The sequence below is a fragment of the Xenopus laevis genome, chromosome 4L, assembly GCF_017654675.1.
Source record: "Xenopus laevis strain J_2021 chromosome 4L, Xenopus_laevis_v10.1, whole genome shotgun sequence".
In the NCBI taxonomy this organism is placed as follows: Eukaryota; Metazoa; Chordata; class Amphibia; order Anura; family Pipidae; genus Xenopus; species Xenopus laevis.
In genome coordinates, this window is record NC_054377.1 from 119,060,493 (window position 1) to 119,072,564 (window position 12,072).

Below are 12,072 nucleotides of genomic sequence, written 5' to 3' on the forward strand. Positions count from 1 at the left end.
TTTACTTTTGGTGCCACCACACTTATGGGTATCTTGTATGAAAGTTGAGTTTTTCATCCAACCTCAAATCTCATATTTTTACCAGGTAATAACGATGCTAATAATTTTTTTTTCAAAATGAATCAGTTAATAGTGCTGCTCCAGCAGAATTCTGCACTGAAATCCATTTCTCAAAAGAGCAAACAGATTTTTTTATATTCAATTTTGAAATCTGACATGGGGCTAGACATTTTGTCAATTTCCCAGCTGCCCCTGGTCATGTGACTTGTGCCTGAACTTTAGGAGAGAAATGCTTTCTGGCAGGCTGCTGTTTTTCCTTCTCAATGTAACTGAATGTGTCTCAGTGGGACTTGGGTTTTTACTATTGAGTGTTGTTCTTAGATCTACCAGGCAGCTGTTATCTTGTGTTAGGGAGCTGCTATCTGGTTACCTTCCCATTGTTCTTTTGTTTGGCTGCTGGGGGGGAAAGGGAGGGGGTGATATCACTCCAACTTGCAGTACAGCAGTAAAGAGTGATAGAAGTTTATCAGAGCACAAGTCACATGACTTGGGGCAGCTGGGAAATTGACAATATGTCAAGCCCCATGTCAGATTTCAAAATTGAATATAAAAAAATCTGTTTGCTCTTTTGAGAAATGGATTTCAATGCAGAATTGTTTTTCCCATTTCAGTATCCCTTTAAAATTACATAATTTCTTTTTCAGCTGAAAAAGTGCAGCTTTAATTGCACAGATGTAATAAATACAAAGTTTAGCCAGATGGTGCTGCATAGTAGTTATGGAACCTTCATGGTGCCAAACTGGCAGGGAACTCCAGCTATCACCTTGATGTTTCTCCATTAATCATTTTTACATAGTCTCAATCCATTCCTACACATTATTTCTGGAAACAAATCAACCCTTTTGGTGGCCTTGAACTCCAACTGATGGAAACTACGGAGGACACTGATTGATTGAGCTTTTTATAGTCATCACACAAAGTGTAAAGATTAATGACTTTTTGCCTGTGTTTGAAGTGTTCTCTGACGTTAAGCACGATGATGGATTCTTCAGAAACAAATCCTTGCTACTCTGCTACTTCTTTTAATACACATGGAAAGGAATCTTAACGTTATTCAAGATTCTTTATGTTTTCCATAAAATATGATGACGAAAGTTCAGTTTTCTAGATAACTTTGTTTAAAAAAACTTGCTATATTAGGCTTGTTTTGGGCAATACAAATATATGATTCAGATTCAGTAAAATAAACTTCCCACCCTTGAAGGTTCCACTATAATAAGTAAAATTTCAGCAAATTTATTTATGACAGTCATAAATCAGTAATCCTAATCAGACTTTGGACAGAAAAGAAAGGCTTGAGCTTAAAGAGTTCATTAAGGATACACAGGGATATTAGTACAGGTATGGGACCTGTTATCCAGAATGCTCTGGCCTGGGGATTTCTGGATAACGGATCTTTCCGTAATTTGGATCATACCTTAAGTCTACTAGAAAATCATATAATCATTAAATAAACCAAATCGGCTGGTTTGGCTTCCAATAAGGATTAATTATACTGTATCTTAGTTTGGATCAAGTATAAGGTACTGTTTTATTATTACAGAGAAAAGGGAAGTAATTTTTAAAAATTTGGATAAAATGGAGTCTATATGAGCCTTTCCATAATTCGAAACTTTCTGGTTAACGGGTTTCCGGATAACGAATGCTATACCTGTATAATAACTTGTATAATAATAGCTACTTTAGAGAGGTTGCTTATACATGATAACTTTAATAACCAACACTTTTTTAGGGGGGGGGTTCATTATGCACCACCTTCTTTGGATTGGTTAAATAAACCAAAAACTTCTGTGAGGCTCCTGCTGACAGAATTTTGGTAGTGTCCTGACCTCCAGGCAAATCCTTTTATTATGATGATACCGGCAGACTTCCCTATTTAGAGGGGTGGCCTTAACCCATTGACAAAGTGCTCACTTAATAATTGTACACAGTAACACAGTAATTTGCAACCGAATTTGTGTTAACCCAGGAAGTTGTATTGAAAACAATTGGGCATTGTGGGGGCTTAATGGGGAGTGGCCACCGAAAAGATAAAACCTCCAGTTATGTATCTTTTTATATTAAATAATCATATTTGTGAATACACAATAATACATGATAATACATAGGAGTACAACATTCTTCACTACCAAGTAAGAGATGAACCCATTCAAAACAGGAATATAATATAGCTTTAAAAGTTAGGGAGCACAGGTACAGGGTCATTTATGAACACAAGGTCAGGTGCCGTCACACGAGAATGGGTGCAAACAGGATTATTTACATGTTTATTAGGAGGCTGTATGTGCCTTGTGGCTTACTGACCTACAAGACAGATAGTTATGTAAACACAGTGACACGAAACGCGTTAGGCATGATTTGTTTATACAAATAAAATATTTCATCATCATTTATTTATATAGCACGACAAGATACGCAGTGCTTTACCTTAGTTATAACAAACAGGGAATAAATGGTGGATAACAAACAAGGGTTACAAAGTACAAAAGGATTAGAGTTCCCTACAAATTAGAGTTTACAAACTAAAGGTTAGGGTACAATTGAGACATTAGGATTTTAGAAACAATTTTGTGATTTATGATACAGCAATGATTGATTAATTATGGTACATTGAATAAGCTTCTTTAAACAGGTGGGTCTTTAAGGAGCGCTTGAAAGTTTGGAAAGAAGGAGAAGGTCTGACAGCTCGAGGCAGAGAGTTCCAGAGAAAAGCAGAAGACCGAGAGAAGTCTTGTAGACGAGAATGGGCAGAAGTGATGAGAGGAGAAGCGAGGCGAAGATCAGAAGCAGAGCAAAGATTGCATGAAGGAGTGTATTTGGAGATCAGAGATTAAATATAGGGAGGGGCTTCATTATTAAGGGCCTTGAATGTGAGTGTAAGTAATTTGAATTTGATTCTAGAGGAGATTGGGAGCCAGTGAAGGGACATGCATATGGGAGCATCTGATGTTGAGCGGTGAGATAGATGAATGAGTCTAGCAGCCGCATTTAGAACAGATTGGAGTCGTGAAAGGTGACTTGTTGGAATACCTGCGAGGAGTAGGTTGCAGTAATCAAGGCGGGAGATGATGAGAGACTGAATCAGTGTTTTAGTTGATTCTGAACTGAGATATGGTTGTATTCAGGCAATGTTGCGCAGTTGAATACGACAAGATTTTGCAAGTGTTTGAATGTGTTGTGAAAAAGACAGATGTGAATTTAGGATAACTCCTAGGCATTGTGCCTGTGTGATTGAATTAGAGGTGGTGTTGTTTACTGTGAGTGATAACTGAGGGACAAGGGAAGATCTTGTAGGAAATATAATGAGTTCTGTTTTTGAAAGGTTTAGTTTCAGGTGGCGCTGTGACCTCCAGGAGGAGACAGCAGAGAGACATCTGTAACGGGAAGGACAGAATTAGAAAGATAACAAGTAGACAAGTAGAGTTGGGTGTCATCAGCATAAAGGTGATACTGAAGTCCAAATGACTGAATAAGTTTCCTAGCGAAGTTGTATAGAGCGAGAACAGCAGGGGACCTAGAACAGAGCCTTGAGGAACTCCGACAGAGAGAGGCAATGTAGTAGAAGTAGAGTTAGAGAAGGCAACTTTAAAGGAACGGTCAGATAGATAAGACGTAAACCATGAAAGAGCAGTGTCTTGAATGCCAGCTAAGTATAGAATGTCTAGGAGGAGTGTGTGGTCAACTGTCTCAAAGGCTGCAGAGAGATCTAGAAGGATGAGTATGGAATAGTGACCTTTAGACTTTGCCAGTAAAAGGTCATTGGTTACTTTGGTGAGTGCAGTTTCAGTTGAGTGTGATGGGCGGAAGCCAGATTGCAGGGAGTCAAGAAGGGAGTTGTGAGTGAGATGCTGGATCAGGCGTTTGTAAACAAGCCTTTCTAGTAATTTGGATACGAATGGAAGAAGGGAAACCGGACGATAGTTAGCTGGAGAGATGGGATCAAGGGAAGGTTTTTTGAGGATAGGAGTGAATGGTGCTTGTTTGTATAAGGATGGAAAAGTACCAGTAGAGAGTTAAAGATTAAATAGGTGGGTAAGTGCAGGAGAGAGTGTATCATAGATTGGATAGAGGAGGCGAGAGGGTATGGGGTCAAGGGAACAGGTTGTGGGTTTTGATCTAGTGTTGCAGGGGTGAAGGAGTGCAAAGTGGATGTGAGTGGACTGCACGTTAGTTTGAGATTGTTGTCAGACAGAATGCTCAGCCTAATGAGATCGATTTTTTTCATTAAAGAAATGAGCAAGATCTTGGGCAGTTACATTAATGGGTGGAGGGGGCATAGGAGTGAGTTAAATGTGGTAAACAGTCGCTGTGGTTTAGAGGACAGAGTGGAGATTAAAGAAGTATTGTTCTTTAGCTAATGATAGAGCTCGATTGTAGCAGGAGAGCATGAATTTGAAGTGGATGAAGTCAGGATCACTTTGTGACTTTCTCCACCGTCGCTCAGCTGATCTACTACATCTTCTGAGGTACCGAGTTACACCAGTGTACCAGGGTTGGGGTTTAGCTGGTCGGCTGTGACGGGTGGTAGAAGGTGCAAGGGAGTCAAGAGCTGTTGAAAGGGCATTGTTGTAGAGAGAAGCAGCCATATTGGGACAGGAAAGATTGTTAATATAAGAGATGGGTTGTGCTGATACTGTTGATAATTGTTGTGGATCAAAGGCGTTAAGGTTTCAGTATGTGTGGGTAGAGCGAGATGGTTGTGATAGTGCAGATGAAAGTATTATCAGAGAGGAGAGTAGGTGATGGTCAGATAGGGGGTAAGGAGAGTTAGTAAGGTTGGATGGGTGGCACGAGTGGCATAATATAAGATCAAAAGCATGACCCTCGATGTGGGTAGGTGAATTGGTCCACTGAGAGAGAGACCAAATGAAGCTGTTAGAGAGAGGAGTTTAGAGGTGGCAGGAGAAGCAGAGTTGTCAATGGGGATGTTGAAGTCACCTAAAATGAGAGCAGTTGTCTCGCTGGAGAGAAAGTATGGAAGCCAAGCAGCAAAGTGATCCAAGAAAGTAGAGTAGGGACCGGGGGGCGATATATGACAGCAACACGCAGAGAGATTGGAGAGAACAAACGTATGCTGTAGTATGCTGATGTAGTTGGCCACTTTGATGACCTTGCAGACTCTTCTGGAGTACAAGATGAGGGTTTTGCTGCACAGTATGGTGTACAGACTTTGGACATGCCAGTTGAGATGGCCCATGAAGTGATGGATCAGACTGGAGGGCTCCTTGGAACTGGATTGGCTATGGACTTGGATCATCCCATAGTCACTCCATACAGTGCAAATCCACCTGTCACCATAGATGTATCAATGACAGACATGTAATCTGGGATTCTGGGACACGACCATCTTACCACTATTGATCAGTCAGAGCTGAGCTCCCAACTTGGTTTGAGCCTTGGTGGAGGGGCTATCCTGCATCCTGTCCAGTCTCCCGACGACCATCTTTCTCCCACCCCATCACCAACCAGCTCTCTGCATGATGAAGACATGGAAGATTTAAGAAGGATAACTCTCCTAAGAGCATCATTGTGGAGCAAACCAAGAAGCCAAAAACTCCCAAGAAGAAAAAGAAGAAAGACCCAAATGAGCCGCAACCCCTGTCTGCATATGCTCTCTTTTTCCGTGACACACAAGCTGCCATCAAGGGACAGAACCCCAATGCTACCTTTGGGGAGGTGTCAAAAATTAGAAAAAATTCTAATTTTTACATATTATTAGTCTGGTCTATGGGTGACCTACTTGAGTGCCTTGCTCCAACACTTTGTTTTTCTACATACAGATTGTCCGCTCCATTGAGCTGAGGGCCTGGGGCAGGAGCACCTGGGTCACCCATTCAATTTGGTGAGTTATTCTACTGGTGAAGTTTTTATGCTTATACATATTTGTTTGGTGTGCAACTGGGCAGTCAGGCTACCTACATTTAAAGGGGACCTGTCACTCAGACAAAGGAAGCTGTATAATAAAAGTCATTTTTTATTAAAACATCCATACCTGTTATAAACTTGTTTAAAAGTCTCAGCTGTCAGTCATATATCACCTGCCTCTCCTCTATGACTTAGGCATGGGGGGAGGGCAGGCAATTACTTTCCCTTCTGCACTTCCTAGATGTCATTGCACTCTTACATTCCCCCTCCCTTATCATCATCGAATCATGTAGCCAGTGCATGGACATGGGCTTCATGTCGCATATTCTGGCACATTAACAATTTGGCATGATGCTAAGTTAATTCCACAAAAATGGCTGCTGCCTGCTTGCTGTGATTGTGAATTCCAAAACTGAAGGAAACAAGATTTTAAACAATTGAAATAGTATAAGTATAGTTTATTTGCTTGACTGACATCACAGCATAGGATTTGGAATTATTTCTTCGGGTGACAGGACCCATTTTTAAGTGACGTAAACAATTTAATTACTGTGTCCTTCAAGCGCAGAATAAATGTTCTGGTCCAGACTCATGCTATCTAGAAAGTCTATTTATACAATGTTTTTTTTTTTACAAGAGAAAGTCATTAAAAGTATCAATTTCTATAAAACCACAATAGTTTAATTAATGTTCTCAGAGCAGCACTATATATGCAGCATTCATAAAATACAGGTCTCCAGTTATTCTTGAAGGAATCAGATATCCGAGGACTCACAATCAATGCCATCTAAATATTTCAATATCCTAATGTTCAAGCCCTTTAGAGATTATCTTATCGCCTGTCTGCTGTAAGCAAGAGACTGTGTAGATCATAGCTTAGCTTTGATTGCTGTTTCCTCTTGTGGATTACAACTGTAATTAATACCGATTTTTTAATGGCATCTCACATATTCTACTGTACTTTAACACTTTAATTATATCTGGCGCTGTTAAGATTCTAACAGAGATGCTACAAGTCCCATTTACTATTATCCCAGTGGGATATAATGGCATAACTAGGTGAGCTCCTTTCTCATAGTGTTTAAATGCTAAGAGGTAGTAGATGCATGGACTAGTTTGATGGCTGCATACCTGCATCCATACCAGCAAGTGACGACTAACACTTCTGTAGTGATGGGTGAATTTGACCAGTTTCGCCAGCGACAATTCCAATGACGGCGACTTTTGGCGCACATTAAAGTCAATGGGCGTCCGTTTAATTGTCGCTGACGTCAGAACTGTTCGCCGACGCCCAAAAAAATTGATGCCAGTTTGCGGCAAATTCGCTAATTTATTCACTGGTGCCAAAACGCAGATATTCCATGCGAATTTGCACCTGCCTAAATAAATTCACCCATCACTATTCTGCTGTGCTCACTAGAGACTCTGGCTGCGTTGCTTAGTACTTTAACAGGGGAATGTAATAAAAGTTGCAAAAAGCAAAACAATTCGCACCTATAAGAATAAAAATCCACATCTTGCAATGTAATATTGTTCTTTAAACTATTACAATGCAAATTTTAATTGCGCATTGCGAATTTTAATTGCGCACTCTTAAGAAGTGCTTGAAGGTGTCGTAATCTTTTGGAGCGAACAAAACAAGTTTTTCAGTAATAAGTTTTATTACATTGACTGCGCATTGGCGCAAACGATAAAATTCGCAAACGGTCTTCCGGAAGTGGTCGCTAAACAATATCTGGGTTTGCAAAAGCTATAGTAAATTCGCTCAAAGTGGAATTTCTTCGCGCAATGGCATAACTTTTCGCATTGCGAATAGTTTTTCCGTTACCGACTTTTATTACATTCCCCCGTAAAGGAGCTAACCCTCACATTAGATAGCCTTACTGCTGGGAACCTGACACAGGAAGATTTCTTCCAACTACTGAGGCCCCCTGTCCATACTTTGAGGCATTTTTCCTTTCTCAGGAGGCCTCAGTAGGAAAAGAAGGCCTCAAAGTAAGACCTGTTGTCTTAGGTCCCTGGCAACATCCACCCTCCTCCAGCAAGTGGAGTCCAAATAGAGTTGGATTTCCTCCTTTTTATGGATTAGGGAATTTACGTGATACCCCTGTTCAAAAGGAAAAATCCAAGCTTTGGGCTGAGTATACCTAAACTTAATGTGGAAATCCCCCAGCCTAGTTACACAAATCCATCCTATTGCTAGAGTAAACACTACTGGGGAATGACTATATTTCAACTCCCCTACATTTTACTTAAAGGGGAACTCCGGCTTCCAAACCAAAATTTCCACATAACACAGAAACCCCTAAAATACCCATCATAGTTCACTTCAAAAAGTATGAATAAATGCCATTTTCTATGCTGAAATCCAGCTGTTAAACAGTTCTTCACTTTCTGCATAATTTTAAATCCTGGCAGGGAAGGAGGGACTAAACACTGATGTTACAAATTCCACAGCTTACAGACAACATACAGGAACTACATAACCCACAATGCATTGCACTATGATGTTCCTTTCCTTATTGAAATCCCATGTGCTGGGAATTGTGGGGTTTGGAGGATGCAGGCTGAGGATAGATGGCTGTTAATACAAAGTAACAGTAATCAGCCAGCTCAGCAAAGTAGTCAGACAGATCAGCAGGAGAGATGGGGTCTTAGCTTAGGAACTAGGAAACCATTAAAAATCAGCCTTGCATCATCTGAGAATCTTGTTTGTGCACCAGAATGGGGGACCCGGTGTCCATTCCAATGCCCTGGCTACACAATTAAATAGTAAAGAGAATATGGGAATGTGGGGAGAGCAGTGACATCTAGGAAGTGCTGAATGGAAAGTAAAAGTAAATGCCTGCTCTGCCTCCATGGCTAAGGCATATTGGAGGGGCAGGCAATATTTGATTGACAGCTGAGATTTTTAAATGAGCTTACAACAGCTATGAATGCTTTAATAAAAAATAGAAATTGGATTTCATGTTTAATTTCATAAGGACTTTTATCATACAGATTTTTGTGTCTGGGTGGCAGGTCCACTTTAATAAAATAATAACAATTTTAAATGATTACCTTTTTCTCTGGAATAATAAAAAAGTACCTTGTTCTTCATCCCAACTAAGATATAATTAATCGTTACTGGAAGCAAAATAATTCTGTTGGGTTTAATTAAAGTTTAAACAATTTTTTAGCAGACAAGGTATGGAGATCCAATTTATGGAAAGACCTCTTATCAGAAAAAACACAGGTCCCTTCCAAGCATTCTGGATAAGAGGTCGCATACCTGTAATGTTTTTCAACTGGCAGAGAACATGATAAACTGATTGGAGTTGCACTACTTAAAGGTAGTGTTGCCACCCGGCCGGTGTTTTACCGGCCTAGCCGGTAAAACACCAGCCAAGGTCGGGGGCGGTATTACAAATTTACCGGCAATGTAGCTGCCGGTAAATTTGTAATACACTTAAATAAAGCCCATGGCCTGCCCCCAGCCTGCTCCAAACGTACCTTTTTTCCTGAGCTTCTTGCCAAATTCGCACATTTGGCTCCGTCCCCTTTGACGTCACAATCCGGCCAGCCAATGGCGCGCCTGGCCCCACCCCCTTTATCGTCACAGCCCCACCCCTTTAAGACCGCCCCTCCACCTGCTGGTAAAGGTTATTTTAAAAGGTGGCAACCCTACTTAAAGGGATCCTGTCATCGGAAAACATGTTTTTTTCAAAACGCATCAGTTAATAGTGCTACACCAGCAGAATTCTGCACTGAAATCCATTTGTCAAAAGAGCAAACAGATTTTTTTATATTCAATTTTGAAATCTGACATGGGGCTAGAAATTTTGTCAATTTCCCAGCTTCCCAAGTCATGTGACTTGTGCCTGCATTTTAGGAGAGAAATGCTTTCTGGCAGGCTGCTGTTTTTCTTTCTCAATGTAACTGAATGTGTTTTTACTATTGAGTGCTGTTCTTAGATCACCCAGGCAGCTGTTATCTTGTGTTAGGGAGCTGCTATCTGGTTACCTTCCCATTGTTCTTTTGTTTGGCTGCTGGGGAAGGAGGGAGTGATATCACTCTAACTTGCAGTACAGCAGTAAAGAGTGATTGAAGTTTATCAGAGCACAAGTCACATGACTTGGGGCAGCTGGGAAATTGACAATATGTCTAGCCCCATGTCAGATTTCAAAATTGAATATAAAAAAATCTGTTTGCTCTTTTGAGAAATGGATTTCAGTGGAGCAGCACTATTAACTGATTTATTTTGAAAATATCAGATCATGGAATAATATGCACTGCTGCAACTAATAGTTGCCCAACATTTATCAGTATTGCCTTGAAGGCAAAAATGAAATAACTTGAACTTCTACACATCTATTATTTACAATTAAACATTATCCAGCACCTGCAGTTAAAATATTTATTGGCCTATTTTATATGAGAGGGGCTATGGCTGTGGTGCCCTTGCTGAGAACATTGGCAGTCAAAATACCCTTTATCGGCTGTCAACACTTCTCATAGCAAAGCATGCCTATGGCAGACACTGGTGGTGACATGCTAACACTGCTCCCAAACTCTGATGGAGTGATTAAGGCCATTTTGACACCCTGTGTGCCATAGCCTGAGAGATTTTCATCTTGTAGGCATGTGGTGAACTATAAATGACATTTTGACCTCTAGCTATTGACACATTGAGTTTTTCAAAAGCTTATCTGCAAATGTAGGCCCTAAAGTCCTTATGAATCTTGCATGGCAGCCCCTGGGTCACAAAATTGTTTGTGTATATAAACTATATCAGAAGTTAAAAAACTGAATCTTTTTATTCTATTGATGATACTGAGCCTTTAATATAGCTGTGCATATGAAGCTATTCTTTCTAGCCTGTTACCCCTTGCCATTTAAATTATGGATTGCACCAAATCGAGGATTGGGTTTGGGATTCGGCCAGGATTCGGCTTTTTTCAGCAGGATTCGGCTGAACCGAATCCAAATGCATGACTTTGTGTCACAAAACAAGGGAGCAAAACATATTTTCCCCTTTTACCCCTAATTGGCATATGCAAATCAGGATTTCATTTGCATATGCAAATTAGGATTCGGTTCAGTAGTCGGCCGAATCTTTGACAAAGGATTCGGGGGTCGGCCAAATCCAAAATAGTGGATTTGGTGCATCCGTAATTTAAATGCAGTTATTAAGTTATAAGTTCATTTTTTCTTGTTTGTTGGTATTTTGAGTTGAGATCAATATGCATTTTAAAGGTCAGTTAAGTTCACCATGCTGAAGGCTCTGGTACTCTCTTGATGACCAGTCCATTGCTTGGCACTAGAATTGAAGACCACCAGAAATGGCATATGCAGGTCAATGGTGCTTTCTATTTGTGTGGGTGAGCCTTCACCCCTATATGGTATCTCTTTAAAATAGCAGAGCTATGATGGCTGCTAACAGTAAACCCACTCTGCTGTAAATTTTGATACTCTAGTTTTAAACTTGCTCCCTTGATTCAGGGGTTTAATTTTTCAAACAGCAAGTGAGATGAAGGGGCAGATCTATTCTCTCCCTGAATCAGTGGTACAGGCTGATACATTAGATAGCTTTAAGAAGGGGTTGGATGGCTTTTTAGCAAGTGAGGGAATACAGGGTTATGGGAGATAGCTCATAGTCCAAGTTGATCCAGGGACTGGTCCGATTGTCATTTTGGAGTCAGGAAGGAATTTTTCCCCCTCTGAGGCAAATTGGAGAGGCTTCAGATGTGTTTTTTGCCTTCCTCTGGATCAACTGGCAGATAGGTAGTTAAAGGAAAACTATACCCCTCAAACAATGTAGGTCTCTATTAAAAGATATTGCATAAAACAGCTCATGTGTAAAACCCTGCTTCATGTAAATGAACCATTATCATAATAATATACTTTTTTAGTAGTATGTTCCATTGGGTAATCATAAATAGAAAATTGCCATTTTAAAAAATAAGGGCCACCCCCTGAGATCGTAAGATTTACTGGACTCACATACAAACCACATGTAAGGTCACATGAGCCAATTAACAGACAGAGTTCTGCCTTTTGCTTCCTCACTTCTTCCTGTTACAGTTAGTGTTGTAGTATTTCTGGTCAGGTGATCTCTGAGGCAACACAGATACAGTCATGAAATGGTGGTTCAAGGCAAGAGATGTA

The 12,072-nt window shown here is 40.3% G+C and overlaps 1 pseudogene; it reads left to right on the forward strand.

Annotated features, from left to right (window-relative positions):
• Positions 1 to 4,753: 4,753 nt before the first annotated feature.
• The window catches only part of LOC108713561, a 30,264-nt pseudogene continuing 22,945 nt past the window's right edge, over positions 4,754 to 12,072 (forward strand).